This window comes from Neodiprion pinetum, chromosome 4, assembly GCF_021155775.2.
Source record: "Neodiprion pinetum isolate iyNeoPine1 chromosome 4, iyNeoPine1.2, whole genome shotgun sequence".
Classification (NCBI taxonomy): domain Eukaryota; kingdom Metazoa; phylum Arthropoda; class Insecta; order Hymenoptera; family Diprionidae; genus Neodiprion; species Neodiprion pinetum.
Genome location: NC_060235.2, coordinates 8,726,583 through 8,743,130, shown reverse-complemented (window position 1 = coordinate 8,743,130; position 16,548 = coordinate 8,726,583). Strand labels below are relative to the sequence as shown.

Sequence of the window (16,548 nt, the reverse complement as noted above, 5' to 3'; positions counted from 1 at the left end):
TCGGTAGGAAGAAGGAAATTATTTCTATAATGAGTACAAGTGACGAAGAAGAAACAAAAATTCCCAAGCGTATGAGAGCAAATGAAAACATGAAAAAATATAAACATTTTTTTTGTTTCGAAACAAAAGTTTAATCAAATTTTTTTTTTTTTGCACAACACAATAGTCAGGAAAATATATAAACGTGACGTTTTTGATGCCCATCATTTGGTTGTGAAATCGTGTAAGTTTCAAATTTTCGTTTGGAGCTGTTTCCGAGATTTTTGCGGGAGTTTGTTGGACAGACCAACGTTTCTCTGAAAACCTGTCTTCGAATTCTAGAGCTCTGGAAACGTAAAGATTCCTTGGAGTAGAAAACATCAATTTGTGAATGAAACCAATACTTTTCACATAACATTATAGGTGATGAAAAGTAGAAGTCGATTCAAAACGCTATCTAACAATCCACACAAGAACCACCTATTGATAAAGACAACTATTCTAACGAATCAACACTGTTAACGATTCGCCACCCAGATTAATAATACCGAATACATGATAACACCATCGAAATTTCGTGATCTAGTGAAAAAAGTGCCAAACTTCTTCAGGACTCTGGACGATGATGCCTGCGGCTCTACTCGAAGAAATCTTCCAGCTCTGCGCATTAATGCGATTCCTGTGATGAGAAGGCAAAGACCCGCGTTTGTCGGCAACGGCCATACCACGTTGAAAGCACCGGTTCTCGTCCGAGAGTCGCGTTCCGTCTCACGTTCCAAACGTATCGGCGCTACATAAATACGATTAGTGACACAGAAGGTAAACATAACCTCACAGAGTCCCCACAAATGCCTCCGGCAGTGGATCTCAGCACGGTAATCACACCAATCAATAACAGAAAACGCAGTGCAAATGCAAATACAACTAATGCTAAAAGTAAAATCACCAAAATGATTAACCAACAAGGAAATGGACCCGCTATTCCATTGTCAAACAGATTTGATCCACTCGCAAATGACGACATGGAAATACACGAGGAAAGCACTCACCAACAGATTAATAATCAAACACCACCAACTGCAACCCACACGCAGAATACACCACCAAAAAAAGAAAAGAAACCTCCACCAATTGCCATCCACGGTAAGGTTCAAGACCACTCAAAGATAACAGAACTCATAAAATGCTTAGTGAAAGAAAAATTTTACATAAAATATCATCAATATCACACCGAGATCTTCACAACATCAAAAACTGATTATGATAACCTATTGGCGCATCTGAAAGCCACGGGGGTTAAGTTTCACACTTATTCCCTAAAAAATGAAAAAAAGAAAACTTTTGTAATTAAAGGACTGCACGAGGTAACCAAACCGGAACAAATACAAACTGAACTCCAAGAAATTGGTTTTGATGGCACACAGGTCAGTCTAATGAAAGGCACTAAGTATCCAATATTTATGGTAGCAGTTTCAGCTGACACTCGCCTCAAACATGTCAAGCAAAAAGCACAACTATTGTGTAATACCGTAGTCACTTGGGAAAATTACGAAACTAAAAGAAGAGCCTCACAGTGTCACAGGTGTCAAGAGTGGGGCCATGCAACTGTCAACTGCTTCGCAGAACCAGCATGCCTAAAATGTAGTGAGGCACATTTAACTAAAGACTGCCAAAAACCCAAAACGACACCAGCAAAATGTGTCAACTGTGGTGGTGAACACCCGGCAAACGCCACCATCTGCGACGCCTATCGCAAAAGGATACAACAAATAGCGAGTAGATCAGCTAACGCGAAGCAAGCAAAAACACAGCCACCGAACGTGATACCAAATCTAAATGACCAGCAGCACTTTCCACCACTTCGAGTTAGGACTGCAGAGCCAAACGCCAACTCCTGGTTTAACAGCGGAGTACAAAGTAATTTAAGCAATAGGTTACATCAAGAAAAACTTAACACTAACATTAATAATAACTATCACGTAAGTAATGAAATGACTGACTTCCTAGAGCTCACTAATGTAATTAAAAGCATTAATAAACTTGTCGATATTAAAAAAATGTTAAGACTAGCAAAAGAACTCCACACAAATTTACAAAAGTGCTCAACACAGACAGAAAAATTTAGCGTATTCGCTGATTTTACAGCTAAATTAGAAACACCATAGATAACATAAAAATATGTAGTTGGAACGCAAACGGCTTAAAAAATAAATTAGGAGAAGTTATCCAATTTCTAAATAGTTATAAAATTGATATATTTTTAATCAATGAAACTAGGCTAAGTGATAAAGACAAACTTAAAATTAAAAATTATAACTGTGTACGTAAAGATAAAGGTTATGCAGCAGGTGGAGTTGCAGTGTTAATTAAAAAAGATTTAGCATATAAGGAACTTAGTATAGACAATAATATTACTATAGAATATATTTCTATCAAATTAGCAAGTAACATTTGTATAATTGCAGCTTACAATAGCCCAGCTAATGATTTTACAACTCAAGAATTAGATTCTGTTCTAGGTATTGGAGATAAAGTACTGTTGGTTGGGGATCTTAACGCCAGACACCTCAGCTGGAACAACCATATCAATAATAACAGAGGATTAACGTTATTTAACTACACCCTTGCTAATAATTGCAGTATCACTTTTCCAGACGAACCAACACATTATCCCACTAATAATTCCACTCCTACCACCATAGACATTGCTATAAACAAAAACATCAGTCAAGTTTCAGACATGAAAGTCCTACATGAACTCAACTCAGATCACACACCGGTTATAATCGAGCTAGGATCACAAGAAAGAAGCTGTGCTCAGAAAACCGTCTATGACTACAAAAAAGCTGACTGGGTTAACTTTAGAAAACACCTTGATCAGAAAACAATTCTCACACCAACAATCAAAACAAAAGATGAGCTCGATCAAACAATACTGAAATTCACCACCGACATCCGCAATAGTATCGATAAAACTATCCCCAAAACAACATTTAAAAACCTACATGATAAACTGCCACATAGTACACTGCGAATGATCAAGCAAAGAAACCACCTCAGAAAAATCTGGCAGCGCTCTAGACAAAATAAAGACAAAGTTGAAGTAACAAAACTCACTCATCAAATAAGAACAGCTATAATCAACCACAGAAACAAGGAGTGGTCCAATAAATTGGAAAAGTTGAATCCTAACGACAACTCGTTGTGGAGAATGACTAAAATACTAAAAATAGAGGACAACAACATCCCATCGCTAGTAAAGAATGGTGCTGAAGCCTTCACTGACTACGATAAAGCCAACATGCTGGCAGACCAATTTGAACAGGTTCACAATATAGATCTAGTTAATAATACATCCGATCAGGACAACATAATAAAACAGGTAAAGAAATATCTAGAAGAAACTGATAATGAAAACTGGGATAACTCTATAACATCGCCACGCGAACTGTCATCTATAATCAAAAAGCTACCTTCTAAAAAAGCACCAGGACAAGACACCATACAGAATATAGTTCTTAAAAATTTTTCACGAAAGGCACTTGTACAACTCACATATATAATAAATAACTCAATCAAGCTATCCTACTTTCCGCAGCACTGGAAGACAGGACAAATTGTACCAATCAAAAAACCTGGTAAAGTAAGCACAGATCCTAGTAGTCATCGCCCAATTAGTCTTCTTCCGACGATGAGTAAAGTCTACGAAAAGGTGATTCTCAAGAGACTCATACAACATGATGAAAAAAACAACATACTAGTAGATCATCAGTTTGGGTTCAGAAGCAAGCATAACACAGTACAACAGGTAACAAGAATAGTAAACGACATCTCAATTAACTTCAACAAAAATCTAGTCACAACATTATTATTACTTGATATAGAAAAAGCATTTGACAGAGTGTGGATAGATGGCTTAACTTTTAAACTGATAAATTACAATTATCCACCGACAATTATCAAACTCATCTATTCATATTTATCTGACAGACACTTCGTCGTATCTCTCAATGGAACGATATCATCTAGAAGAAAAATCAAAGCTGGTGTTCCACAAGGCTCAGTTATTGGTCCTATACTTTTCAATATCTATCTTAACGATATTCCTACCTTTCTTAAAACGAGCACAGCACTATTTGCAGATGATACAGCCATCTATGCACACTCTTTCAGTGCCATCACCGCTGCCAAACAGTTACAAGTACACATAAACATACTCGAAAAATTCTACACCATGTGGAAAATTTCACTAAACGCATCTAAGACTGAAGTCATAACATTTGCCAAGAAGACGAGCAACACAAGAATAACTCAACCCATAAAAGTATACAATCACAACATAGAACCAGCAAACACAGTCAAATACTTAGGCGTCTACTTAGATCCCAGACTAACATACCACACCCACATCAAACAAGCAATCAGAAAAGCCTTTATAGTACAAAAAAAAGTGTATCCCCTGATGGTTAAAGGCTCAACACTGACAATTAAAAATAAAAAACTCATATACACGATGATCTTAAGACCTATCCTGACATATGCAGCTCCGGTGTGGTGTGGTGCATCCCCAACCAACTTACTACTTCTCCAAAGATATCAAAATAAATGTCTTAGACTCATTCTCTCAGAAAACAGATACGCGAAAATTAAAAAAATGCATGAGACAACTGACTTAATGTACATAAAAGAGTATATATATAGACTAGCAAATAACTTTTATGACCAACAATTAAATAACAATAATTTAACAAAAAACATTACAAATATAAGAAAGTATAATATACCACACACGTTTAAACACAAACTACCTTACCAAAAACTAGAAATATTTAATAACATAAAAACCTAAGCAACTGAAATAAATGCTACCTGATAAACAGCATACAGGCACATGCCTGGAACAATTCTCAATCACAGGTTTTTGCGCGAACTTTTCCTGTATTTAAGTCAATTACTACTGCATTTGCTACAATACTGCATTCAAGTCTTAAACAAAACATTTAGAAAATAAGTTAACCACTTCATGTAAAACAAAATGTTAGATTAAGCTTAAAATCTAAGCCGGAGTTACATAAACTAAGATAATTATAAGTGCAACATTGTAAATATTGTACATCTATTGTTTCATCTAATAAAAAAAAAAAAAAAAAAAAAAAAAAAAAAAAAAAAAAAAAAAAAAAAAAAGGTTCTCGTCCGATCACCGAAGTTAAGCAACGTTGGGCGCGGTCAGTACTTGGATGGGTGACCGCTTGGGAACACCGCGTGCCGTTGGCATCTTCTTTTTTTCTTGAAAACATTTCAAAGAAGTTTGTATATTTTAATGGTTTTTCCAATGAGTCTTTCCGCGATTTCACTTCCTGATAGTTTTTTTTTCATTCTCAGAGATTCACTGGGTGTCAGATTGGTGTAAGTCAGTGAATCAGAAAAAGCTCTGAAATTTCACACACTGTCGGGTCTCACTTCCACGTAATCCCACTGCGCATCATTTTGTCCGCAAGTACTGGGTCAATCAATTGAGACTCATCTCGAGATCCTGACACGCCGAAATTCTCCCAACCTATGCGCTTGCACTCTGCAGATTTGTTCGACTTCTGACATCAGATGACAAAGATTCCTAACCATCGGCAACGGCCATACCACGTTGAAAGCACCGGTTCTCGTCCGATCACCGAAGTTAAGCAACGTTGGGCGCGGTCAGTACTTGGATGGGTGACCGCTTGGGAACACCGCGTGCCGTTGGCATCTTTTTTTTTCTTGAAAACGATTCGAAGAAGTTTGCAGTTTCGGACGGTCTTTTTTGACGAGTCTTACCGTGATTTCACTTACTGGCAGTTTTTTTCTTAGATATTTACTAGGTGTGAAGTTACTGCGAGTCAGCGGCTCCAAAAAAGTTCTAGAATTTCACACATTGACAGTTCTCACTTCCACGTCATGCTACTGCCCATCATTTTGTCCGCAAGTACTGGGTCAATCAACTGAGACACATCTCGAGATCCTGACACGCCGAAATTCTCCCAACCTATGCGCTTGCACTCTGCAGATTTGTTCGACTTCCGACATGAGATGATAAAGATTCCCAGCCATCGGCAACGGCCATACCACGTTGAAAGCACCGGTTCTCGTCCGATCACCGAAGTTAAGCAACGTTGGGCGCGGTCAGTACTTGGATGGGTGACCGCTTGGGAACACCGCGTGCCGTTGGCATCTTGTTTTTGTTCTTGAAAACATTTCAAAGAAGTTTGTATATTTTAATGGTTTTTCCAATGAGTCTTTCCGCGATTTCACTTCCTGATAGTTTTTTTTTCATTTTCAGAGATTCACTGGGTGTCAGATTGGTGTGAGTCAGTGAATCAGAAAAAGCTCTGAAATTTCACACACTGTCGGGTCTCACTTCCACGTAATCCCACTGCGCATCATTTTGTCCGCAAGTACTGGGTCAATCAATTGAGACACATATCGAGATCTTGAGATGACGAGTTTTCTCCAACTTACACGTTTGCAAACTCTACAGATTTGTTTGACTTTCAAGATCAGATGATAGAGATTCGTTTCCTTCGGCAACGGCCATACCACGTTGAAAGCACCGGTTCTCGTCCGATCACCGAAGTTAAGCAACGTTGGGCGCGGTCAGTACTTGGATGGGTGACCGCTTGGGAACACCGCGTGCCGTTGGCATCTTCTTTTTTTCTTGAAAACGATTCGAAGAAGTTCGCAGTTTCGGACGGTCTTTTTTGACGAGTCTTACAGTGATTTCACTTACTGGCAGTATTTTGTCTTAGACATTCACTGTGTTTCAAACTAGTGTGAGTCAGTGAATCAGAAAAAGCTCTGAAATTTCACACACTGTCGGGTCTCACTTCCACGTAATCCCACTGCGCATCATTTTGTCCGCAAGTACTGGGTCAATCAATTGAGACACATCTCGAGATCTTGAGATGCCGAGTCTTCTTCAACTTACACGTTTGCAAACTCTACAGATTTGTTCGACTCCCGAGATGAGATTGTAGAGATTCTTGTCCATCGGCAACGGCCATACCACGTTGAAAGCACCGGTTCTCGTCAGTGAAAAGCTCATCAAAAATAACGACTAGAACAACAAAAGTAGTAACATTACCTACTAACCAGCGAGTACGTCGTTATAATCCAAAACCAAATTTTGTTCCCAGAAAGCAAAACACGGTTGCTCCACAAACCAATAAAAAAATAGATAAAATGGAAACAGAAAGTGGCGGGTCAAAGAACACCAAGCAGGCCACTTTCGTAGACCCGAACAACAAATTTGCTGTGTTAGCATCGGTAAACGAGGATAATAAAACAGACGATGGCGAGTCAGAAATTATACAAGAAATCAAACAAAAAAACGATCTCGCTCGTAAACAAAAAAGTATCAATCGAACGACGAGTGTTGAACAAAACTCCGAAGCAGAAGAACCAACGCCTAAACGACAGCGAATTCAAAATGAAAACGGACACAGCAACGCGCCTCAAGCCGGTACCAATACAAAGAGAGAGAAGCCACCGCCGATCTACATAGTAAGTCAAGATCCAAAAGACACAGTAAAGCTTTTGAACGAGAAACTGAATAACGGCTCGTTTCACATCAAACGTATACACAATGGTAAGCACATTTTGTATGTAAACAACTCGGCTGATTTCGGCGTCGCGAAAAAACTTTTGCACGCAGCAAACGCTCCTTTCTACACATTCACGCCTAAAAATGAAAAAATGCAGAATTTTTTAATCAAAGGCTTAAGCAACACTTTTGAACCGACTGAAGTTCTCACTGAACTTGAAGAGATGAAAATTCCCGATGTTCAAGTAGTAAAAGTGTCTCGCTTCCAAACGAAACTTTCGATCGATAAAAAAGTTAATTTGCCAATATATCACGTTCAGATATCTCCAGAAAGTTTATCAAAAAACTTATTCAAAGTTACGCGACTTTTGCACCATGTAGTAACGTGGGAAAAATTGCAAAAAAAAGAAATCACACAATGTTACAATTGCCAGCTTATAGGTCATACATCGCAAAACTGTAACATGAATTACAGATGCGTTAAGTGCAGTGAAAATCACGAGCCTGGAAAATGCGCAATAAAGAAAGATGAAAACACTGAAAAGAAAGACATCTACTGCGTCAACTGTCGAGAGTATGGACACCCCGCATCGTACAAAGGATGCCCAAAACTTAAACTGCTACGAGAAAAACTCGCGACACGCAAGAGAGACCTATATAATAAAGCAAACACGAAAATCAACAAAATAAGCAAAAGGTATACTACCGACCTCTCGTTCGCAGCTGCGCTGAGCACAACAACAACACCGACAGCCAACACGACGAATCGACCCGAGACCAATATCCCTAATCCAACGACACACGGGGCGAACGATTTCACGTCGCTGATAAAGATGATGGAAAACTTTGACAACAACATACTACAGATGATTAAAAATCAGCAAAACCAAATAAACGAATTAAAATCGATGATTCAATCAGCAGAGGAACGGATAGAGGCTATTCTTTCAATTACCGATGAAAATAATTGCAATGGATAATGCAAACTCGCAAACAAATTTTCCAGAAACAGCTTGCAATAAAATGTCAAAAACAGTATTAAAAATTCTATCGGTTAATGTTAATTCTATCATTAGTAATCAACGCAGAACAAACCTATTAACTTTGTTAAAAAACAACAATCCAGATATAGTGCTTTTGTCGGAAACAAAACTGAATGAACGCCATAAAGTGCACTTTGAAAAATATTATGTAATAAGGAATGACAGACCGAATTCGACGCAAGGAGGAGGCACGGCTATTCTGATAAAAAAAAATATTAAATTCAAGAAGATAAATATAAATAGCAATAACAACGCTCTATTGGAGACGACAGTAATTGAAATTACGATAAATCAAGAGAAAAAGCTCTATGCTATTGCCGCCTACGCACCAAAGGGAGACGAATCTACATTCATACGAGATATCAACGCTTTATTTCAAAAACTTGAACTACAGAAGGAAGATAACTACTACCTAATCGCAGGAGATTTGAACGCGAAACACACCAGCTGGAAGAACCCAAATAATAATCCTCGAGGAACGGCGCTAAAGAGTTGGTTTGAAAACAACAGTATCACGTACAAGGTGAGCCTGCGGTCTTCGGACATGCCTTCGTATCCGAATGGTAACTCATACCTTGATATCGCGCTTTCAGATGCCAGATTAGACTTTTTAAACTTAATACAAAATACTTGGTTAAGAACTTTAAATTACGATAGCGATCATAATGCATTACTTATCCAAATCAAACCGAACTCTTTCGATAGCTGGGAATTTGAGGAAAACATGCCGGGTAAAAGTTTTAACTTTAGAAAATGCAACTGGGATGATTTTAAAAAACACTTAAATAACAAATGTAATATAAAAATTGCCGATAATGTGAATTTAACCAACAATGAAATTGATAAATATATAGACGATCTTAATTTGCTAATAAAACAGTCAATGAATCAAATCATCCCGAAGATTGTGGAGAAAAATTCTTGCGAAATTTATATCAATGATAAAATAGAAAAAATAAAAAAAGATAAAAGTTTTATTCTAAGTCGTATAAACAAAATCAAAAGAAACTATACAGCTGAGAAAAGCGCCGAACTCGAGTATCTCAAAGAAATTCTTGAAGAAATAAAAAGTAGCTTGAAAATCGAATTTTCAAGGTCAGTAAATTCCTACTGGAATGAAAAAATAAAAAATATTCCAACAAATGATTCGTGCAATATGTTTCCGCAAGTTAATCAAATTTATAGACCAAAAGGCTCGTGTACAGTACCGGATTTGAAACTCGATCCAGACAGTAAACTTTTTCGGGAGGTAAATATCGATGCAAATTCGATTCCGAAAGATCATTCGGGTAAATGTGTTGTTTCGAACGAGATAGATAAACTCAACATAATAGGTGCTCACTTTGCTGAGATTCATAAACAAAACGAAACTCTCGGTCGTGAACGGCTTACTCGAATCCTTCTAAGAGAAACTGACAAAATAAAAGACGAAATAAACAAAGACTTAGCCGAGCACAATACTATATCGATTTTCTTTGATAGCAATCCATCAACTAACCCTAAACAACCGGATGAATCATTGGACTATTTCACTAACTTTTTATCAGTAAAAAAAGTATTTATGAAACTAAATAACAAAAAATCTTCAGGCTTAGATGAAATACCTAATATTGTTTTAAAAAATTTGCCAATTAAAGTCATTCATCTCTACACTATAATTTTTAATAATTGCTTAAACAATACTTATTTTCCAAAAGAATGGAAAAAAGCAAAAGTCATTCCACTAGTGAAAAAAAATAAAGACGGCTCATCTCCGTCGAATCTCAGACCGGTTAGTTTACTTCCAAATATTAGTAAAGTATTTGAAGTTATAGTTAATAAACCTCTACTTACGTTCTGTAATAAAAATAACGTGATTCCTGAAAATCAATTCGGATTTAGATACAAACACTCTACCATTCATGCTATTAATAAACTAACTTCAGATATTAATTACGCATTAAACCAAAAACAAAAAGTTGCGGCAATGCTTATCGATCTCGAAAAAGCATTTGATACTGTTTGGATCGAGGGTCTTATTTATAAACTTATTAAAAAAAAGTTTCCTAAATATCTCATTAAAATGATCTGGAACATGATAAACAATAAATCGTTTGTTACCTCTTTAGGCGGTCTCTTATCTAGTCTCGATTTTATAGTCACAAACGGCATGCAACAAGGTACGGTTAACGCACCTATCTTATTTAATATATATAACAGCGATATTCTTAGTCTTTTCGATCTTGGAACTTCAGGCAATACGCGCGCAATAGCATTCGCGGATGATTTAATAATTTATGTCATAGGAAAAAAAATATCTGACTTGCAAAGCTTACTTCAAGATCTATTTGAAAAAGTTCACTCTTTTTATTGTACGTGGAAATTGAAAACGAATGCGAAAAAATGCGAAACGATATTATTTAGACCTATGCTTAGTAAGCTCAGCAAATCAGAAAGAGAAAGAGCAAAAAACTTTCAAATCTACGAAAAATCGAACGAAGGAGAACTTATACCACATCAAACGGATGTTAAATATCTCGGTCTCCAATTAGATGAGACGTTCTGTTTTAATAAGCATGTGACAATCCAACTACAAAAAGCAAAAAACGCCTTTTTTAAGTTGAAAAAACTATTCTACTCAAAGCAATTAAATTCTAGAATAAAAATTCTCTGTTATCAAGCTTTAATCAGACCCGTAATTACCTATGGCTGCCCTATTTGGTATAATGTTTCAGCAGTGAATATGGAAAAAATCAGAGTTCTTGAAAGAAAAATTCTGCGAGCATGTCTGGGTACTTACCGCTCTGAATCGTCAAATTATCAAAAATTGATAAGCAACAAAAGAATTTATGATATGGCTAAAGTGCACCGTATAGATTGTCACATGCTCAAATTAATCAGAAATCACTTCGCCAATACCGCAAAAGTTCACGAAAATAGCTTGATATTTGGATCAACATACCCCAACCCACTATATTTCAATAGCACACTAGAAACAGGATTTATTCCCCCTGAAGCTTTCCTTTACTTAGATCAAAATAATTACATACAAGATAACAATAACATTCCATACTTTTATCACATACATAGAGCCGTTTCTAACAAAAAGTTTCTGTTTGACCCCAAAATTGTACAAAATGATCCAAATATCAAGTGGCGATTTAATAAAAATATATCTAAACGAGATATAGAAGATAAACACAGACAAAATGTAAATAAATATTGGTGGTTAGATGTATAAATTTTTGTATATAAAAGAATATGTAAGGACTGACTATCATCTAGTTTATAGATATTATGACTACCGACTCTTTCGGTGTAGGATTAATAGCGAAACAGTGTACATAAATGTATTATATGTAAAAACAATTATGTATATATTGTAAATACGTCTTTCCTTTCCCCTTTTCCTTGCACCGTCCTTGTAATCCTTCTCCATTCTCGTTCTTTCTTTTTTTTTTTTATTTCAAACGAAAATGTTAAAAAAACGTTTCAGTTTATGCCTTTTTCTGAAACCAACCATATATAAAAATACGCAAGCGCAAATCCTATGACTCTATTGTCTAAAGAAATTACATAATGTAAAATAAAAAATCGCACGATTATAAAAAAACCATGTAATAGCGTTAAACGACTTTGTATCGCATTAGCTGTAAGTCTAAAAAAATGTATACAAAAATGAACATCCTTTGTTTGTTGAGGATATCTTTGTATAAAAAACTATGTATATTTTGGCATCAATAAACACAAAAAAAAAAAAAAGCACCGGTTCTCGTCCGATCACCGAAGTTAAGCAACGTTGGGCGCGGTCAGTACTTGGATGGGTGACCGCTTGGGAACACCGCGTGCCGTTGGCATCTTCTTTTTTTCTTGAAAACGATTCGAAGAAGTTCGCAGTTTCGGACGGTCTTTTTTAACGAGTCTTACCGTGATTTCACTTACTGGCAGTATTTTGTCTTAGACATTCACTGTGTTTCAAACTAGTGTAAGTCAGTGAATCAGAAAAAGCTCTGAAATTTCACACACTGTCGGGTCTCACTTCCACGTAATCCCACTGCGCATCATTTTGTCCGCAAGTACTGGGTCAATCAATTGATACACATCTCGAGATCTTGAGATGCCGAGTCTTCTTCAACCTACACGTTTGCAAACTCTACAGATTTGTTCGACTCCCGAGATCAGATTGTAGAGATTCTTTTCCATCGGCAACGGCCATACCACGTTGAAAGCACCGGTTCTCGTCCGATCACCGAAGTTAAGCAACGTTGGGCGCGGTCAGTACTTGGATGGGTGACCGCTTGGGAACACCGCGTGCCGTTGGCATCTTCTTTTTTTTGTCTTGAAAACGTTTCAAAGAAGTTCGCATATCTTTATGATTTTACCAACGATGATTTTCGCGATTTTACCTACTGGCAGTATTTTTTCTTAGAGATTCACTGAGTTTCAAACTAGTGTAAGTCAGTGAATCAGAAAAAGCTCTGAAATTTCACACATTGACGGTTCTCACTTCCGCGTAATCTTGCTGCGCATCATTTTGTCCGCCAGCACTGGGTCAATCAATTGAGAGACATCTCTAGATCCTGACACGCCGAAATTCTTCCAACCTACGCGCTTGCAAACCCTGCAGATTTGTCTGACTTTCGAGATGAGATGATACAGATTCATTTCCATCGGCAACGGCCATACCACGTTGAAAGCACCGGTTCTCGTCAGTCAGCGCGGTGCTCTTGACCGATTACGACATATTTATGTTATTGGCCAAAGTATTTGCCTGGTGGTGAAGTCGTAGCGCGAGAAGTGCGAGATACGGATAAATTCGTTTATTCTTTAGTGAGCGAACATCAACGCATCTTCCCAAATGAAGTTGAGAACGTGTTGGCAGGGAGCCTCACCCCCTGCCGCCAAATTTCAAGTTATCGCCATCATAAAGCTATGGAAACCCCGCCACCTCCAAGCAATCTCCAGGTACCGACTAAGTCGCAAAGGAAAAGAAAAGCCGCGAACCTATCAAATGATTCAATAATCATCTCGGAGGCTAACATCGACGATGAACCAATATCGATGCACATGGACGATAAGCTTTTGCTCAGCAGTGCTAAAAAAAATACTAGCGCATCCGGAAAAACACCGGCTGTTTCGACGATCAGTTCGGCATCAGAAAGACGTGGCAAAGGTGTGAAATACATGCCTAAACCCAACCTCGTAGTAAGGAAAAAGATGAAGCCTGAAATCGTAGTGGAATCTGGACCATCAAAATTTTGCGAAATTCCAAAAATTAGCAAAACTACGGAAACAAACACCGACAACCGGGATGCCGGGGCACCAAAGGACAGTGGGATTCCTGAGACAGCTGCTCCAAACCGGATCGGATCAATAGCTCATGAACCTTCGGAACCAGAGTTGAAACTAACTAACGCGCTGCACCAAATTGAAGAGCTGAAAAAATCGAACCTGGAACTAGCTTCTCAAATTGAGTCGCTCAAAAAGAGGACAAATCATTCCGCTACGATGCTCGCGCTACCACAGCCGGAATCCAAACCAGTGAAAGATGTTTACGCCAACCGTAAACAAAACAACTTCCCTGAGGTGAGCGGATTACGATGTGATGAGCATCAACAACCTCCGTCGACCAGCGATCCAGCTGCGTTTCCAAACAACTCTCACCCGGACGTTCCTTGTGCTTCCTTCGACAACCAGCGCCAAGATGCGGCAAGGTCTTCTCCACAACGACAACAGACGTCACGCCAGCCAACCAGTACCGCGATGTCCTCGCAATTCCAAAAAAACCAAATGAAACCTCCTCCAATTGTAACATTAGGTCAAACAGCTAAAGTCATCCTAAATTTCATGTCAATCACAATGAATACTCGAAATTTTCACATGAAAAGAATCAGACATAATAAACATTTGATCCAAGTTAGCAACAAGCAGGAGTACAAACAGACTTGCGAACGCCTGAAAGAACGGAAAATTAACTTCTACACCTTTACCCCTAGCGAGGATAAACCTAAAACAGTCTTACTCAAGGGTATCGAGGGTGACTTTGACCCTGAGAATATCTTGGAATATTTGCAAGCACAATAGGTTGATGGCTTAGAATTCATACAGGTCTCAAGTTTTTCAACAGCAAACTTGAAAAAAATTAAGAGAGTCTTACCTATATTCATAGTAAAAATGTCAACGGATAGTAATGTGTTGAAATTAGGAAGCGTAAAAAAAATTTTGTACCAAGCAGTGACGTGGGAAGCGCTGAAAAAAACTAGCAGAATACAATGCAAACGTTGCCAAATGATAGGCCATGTGGCCAGTAATTGTAATCTTGACTTTCGATGCGTTAAATGCGAAATTTCTCACGAACCTGGGAAATGTAGCATCAAGCCCCAGAGTGCAGACACGTTGAACGATAGATCCATAATTTACTGTGTGGATTGCAAAGCGTACGGCCATCCGGCATCTTACCGAAGCTGCCCAAAGCTAGTCGAGTATGATAAGATTATTAGAAAAGAAACTGAAGAAGCCAGCCAACATAAACAGATTGCTTTACAAAAAATCAGCAAAGCGGTAGATCCCAAGTCCACTTATAGTGCAATCGTAGCAGGCACCAGAAATAAAGAGCGGCAAGAAAACCCCAAATCGGATCCGGGAGCAGATTCGATCGTAGAGATTAGGTCTGAAAAACCGGAAGCGCAAAAGTATGAAGGTAGCGACGGTAATAAAAATTTCTTTGAATTTCTCAATAACCAGTTACTCAAGATACAAGAAGCTGTGGCTCAGAATTCGCTCAGTATTCAAAATTTATACTTCCAACTCGATAACCTTTTTTCAACGGATGACACGTAATGGCAGTAAGCAAGCTCAGGGTCGACAAACTCAATATTATCGCGATTAATGTGAATTCGATTATTACTATACAACGTAGGATTAACCTGTCGGAGTTAGTAGCCAAGTATAAACCGGACTTTGTCCTTATAGGTGAAACAAAGCTTAGCAGTCGATTCAAAATATCTATTGAGGATTATTCAATGATCAGAAACGACAGACCGAATTCCACGCAGGGCGGCGGAACGGCAATCCTGATAAAGAACCCAATGGAATTTGAGCAGATTGCACCGGTATGTTTGTCAGGCACAAAAGTCTTGGAAGCTTCGGTCGTTAAACTAAAATTCAATAACTGTTCCAACTTATTCATAATTTGTCCCTGAGATCGGCAGGTTCTTTGAAGAATTGGAATTATCGGATCCCGCGAACCTGTATATTTTGAGTACCTCAAGTGCCGTTGTCATTCAATTATTTATAACAAAGTGTTTACGTAAAATAATCTTTCGGCCCTGTTCTTTCCCACCCCATCCTTTTATTTATTTCCTGCATCTCGTCTAGGTACGTATTGATGTGAGGTATTAGAATTTAAGCAACCGGAGGGTAAGTTTTTGTGCCTCTTTTCTGATCATGATACAGTCTATACACTGTAAATCGCAACCTCTGAGGGTACTTCAATTATTTCCGATTGGTCGTACGAAACGTATTAAAGCTGCATCTCTTGGTAGAGCTACTATGAGAGAATGTTGCAAGCGCGTAGTGCTCGCATCGGAGGCTAAAACTCACTAGTCATATGATTGGATTCTTGGTCCTTTGCTAAAGAGATAAGAGGAATTACGGTTCCTAAAGATTACTCACTTATATTGTTAGATGTGTCATCTCTATACACTAACATTTCTACCAATTTAGTTATAGCCATTGTAAAGAAAAACTGAGCGCATATATCGAAACATACAGCCATTCCAAAAATAGAGGTGATAAAGGCCGTGGATATATGCTTAAATTCTACTTATTTTGCACATGGTAACAGTTTTTACAGGCAAATTTATGGAGTAGTCATGGGGTCACTCATCAGCCTGGTTGTAGCTAATCTTGTTATGGAAACTTTAGAACAGTCTGTCATAAACGCCTTGCCCTTTGAATAAATGTTTTACAAAA

General features: G+C 38.0%; 1 protein-coding gene and 4 non-coding genes across 11 annotated transcripts in view; 4 read left to right on the top strand and 1 right to left on the bottom strand.

Annotated features, from left to right (window-relative positions):
* Positions 1-16,548, bottom strand: part of LOC124216388 (protein artichoke) — a 268,737-nt gene that overhangs the window by 18,089 nt on the left and 234,100 nt on the right. The gene's annotated exons all lie outside the window — the stretch shown is intronic.
* Positions 5,603-5,721, top strand: LOC124218392 (5S ribosomal RNA). The gene has a single exon (XR_006883080.1). It is a non-coding gene; the product is annotated as a 5S ribosomal RNA (ribosomal RNA).
* LOC124218393 (5S ribosomal RNA) lies at positions 6,065-6,183 on the top strand. Its single transcript, XR_006883081.1, has one exon. It is a non-coding gene; the product is annotated as a 5S ribosomal RNA (ribosomal RNA).
* On the top strand, positions 6,536-6,654 carry LOC124218394 (5S ribosomal RNA). Its single transcript, XR_006883082.1, has one exon. It is a non-coding gene; the product is annotated as a 5S ribosomal RNA (ribosomal RNA).
* On the top strand, positions 12,779-12,897 carry LOC124218395 (5S ribosomal RNA). Its single transcript, XR_006883083.1, has one exon. It is a non-coding gene; the product is annotated as a 5S ribosomal RNA (ribosomal RNA).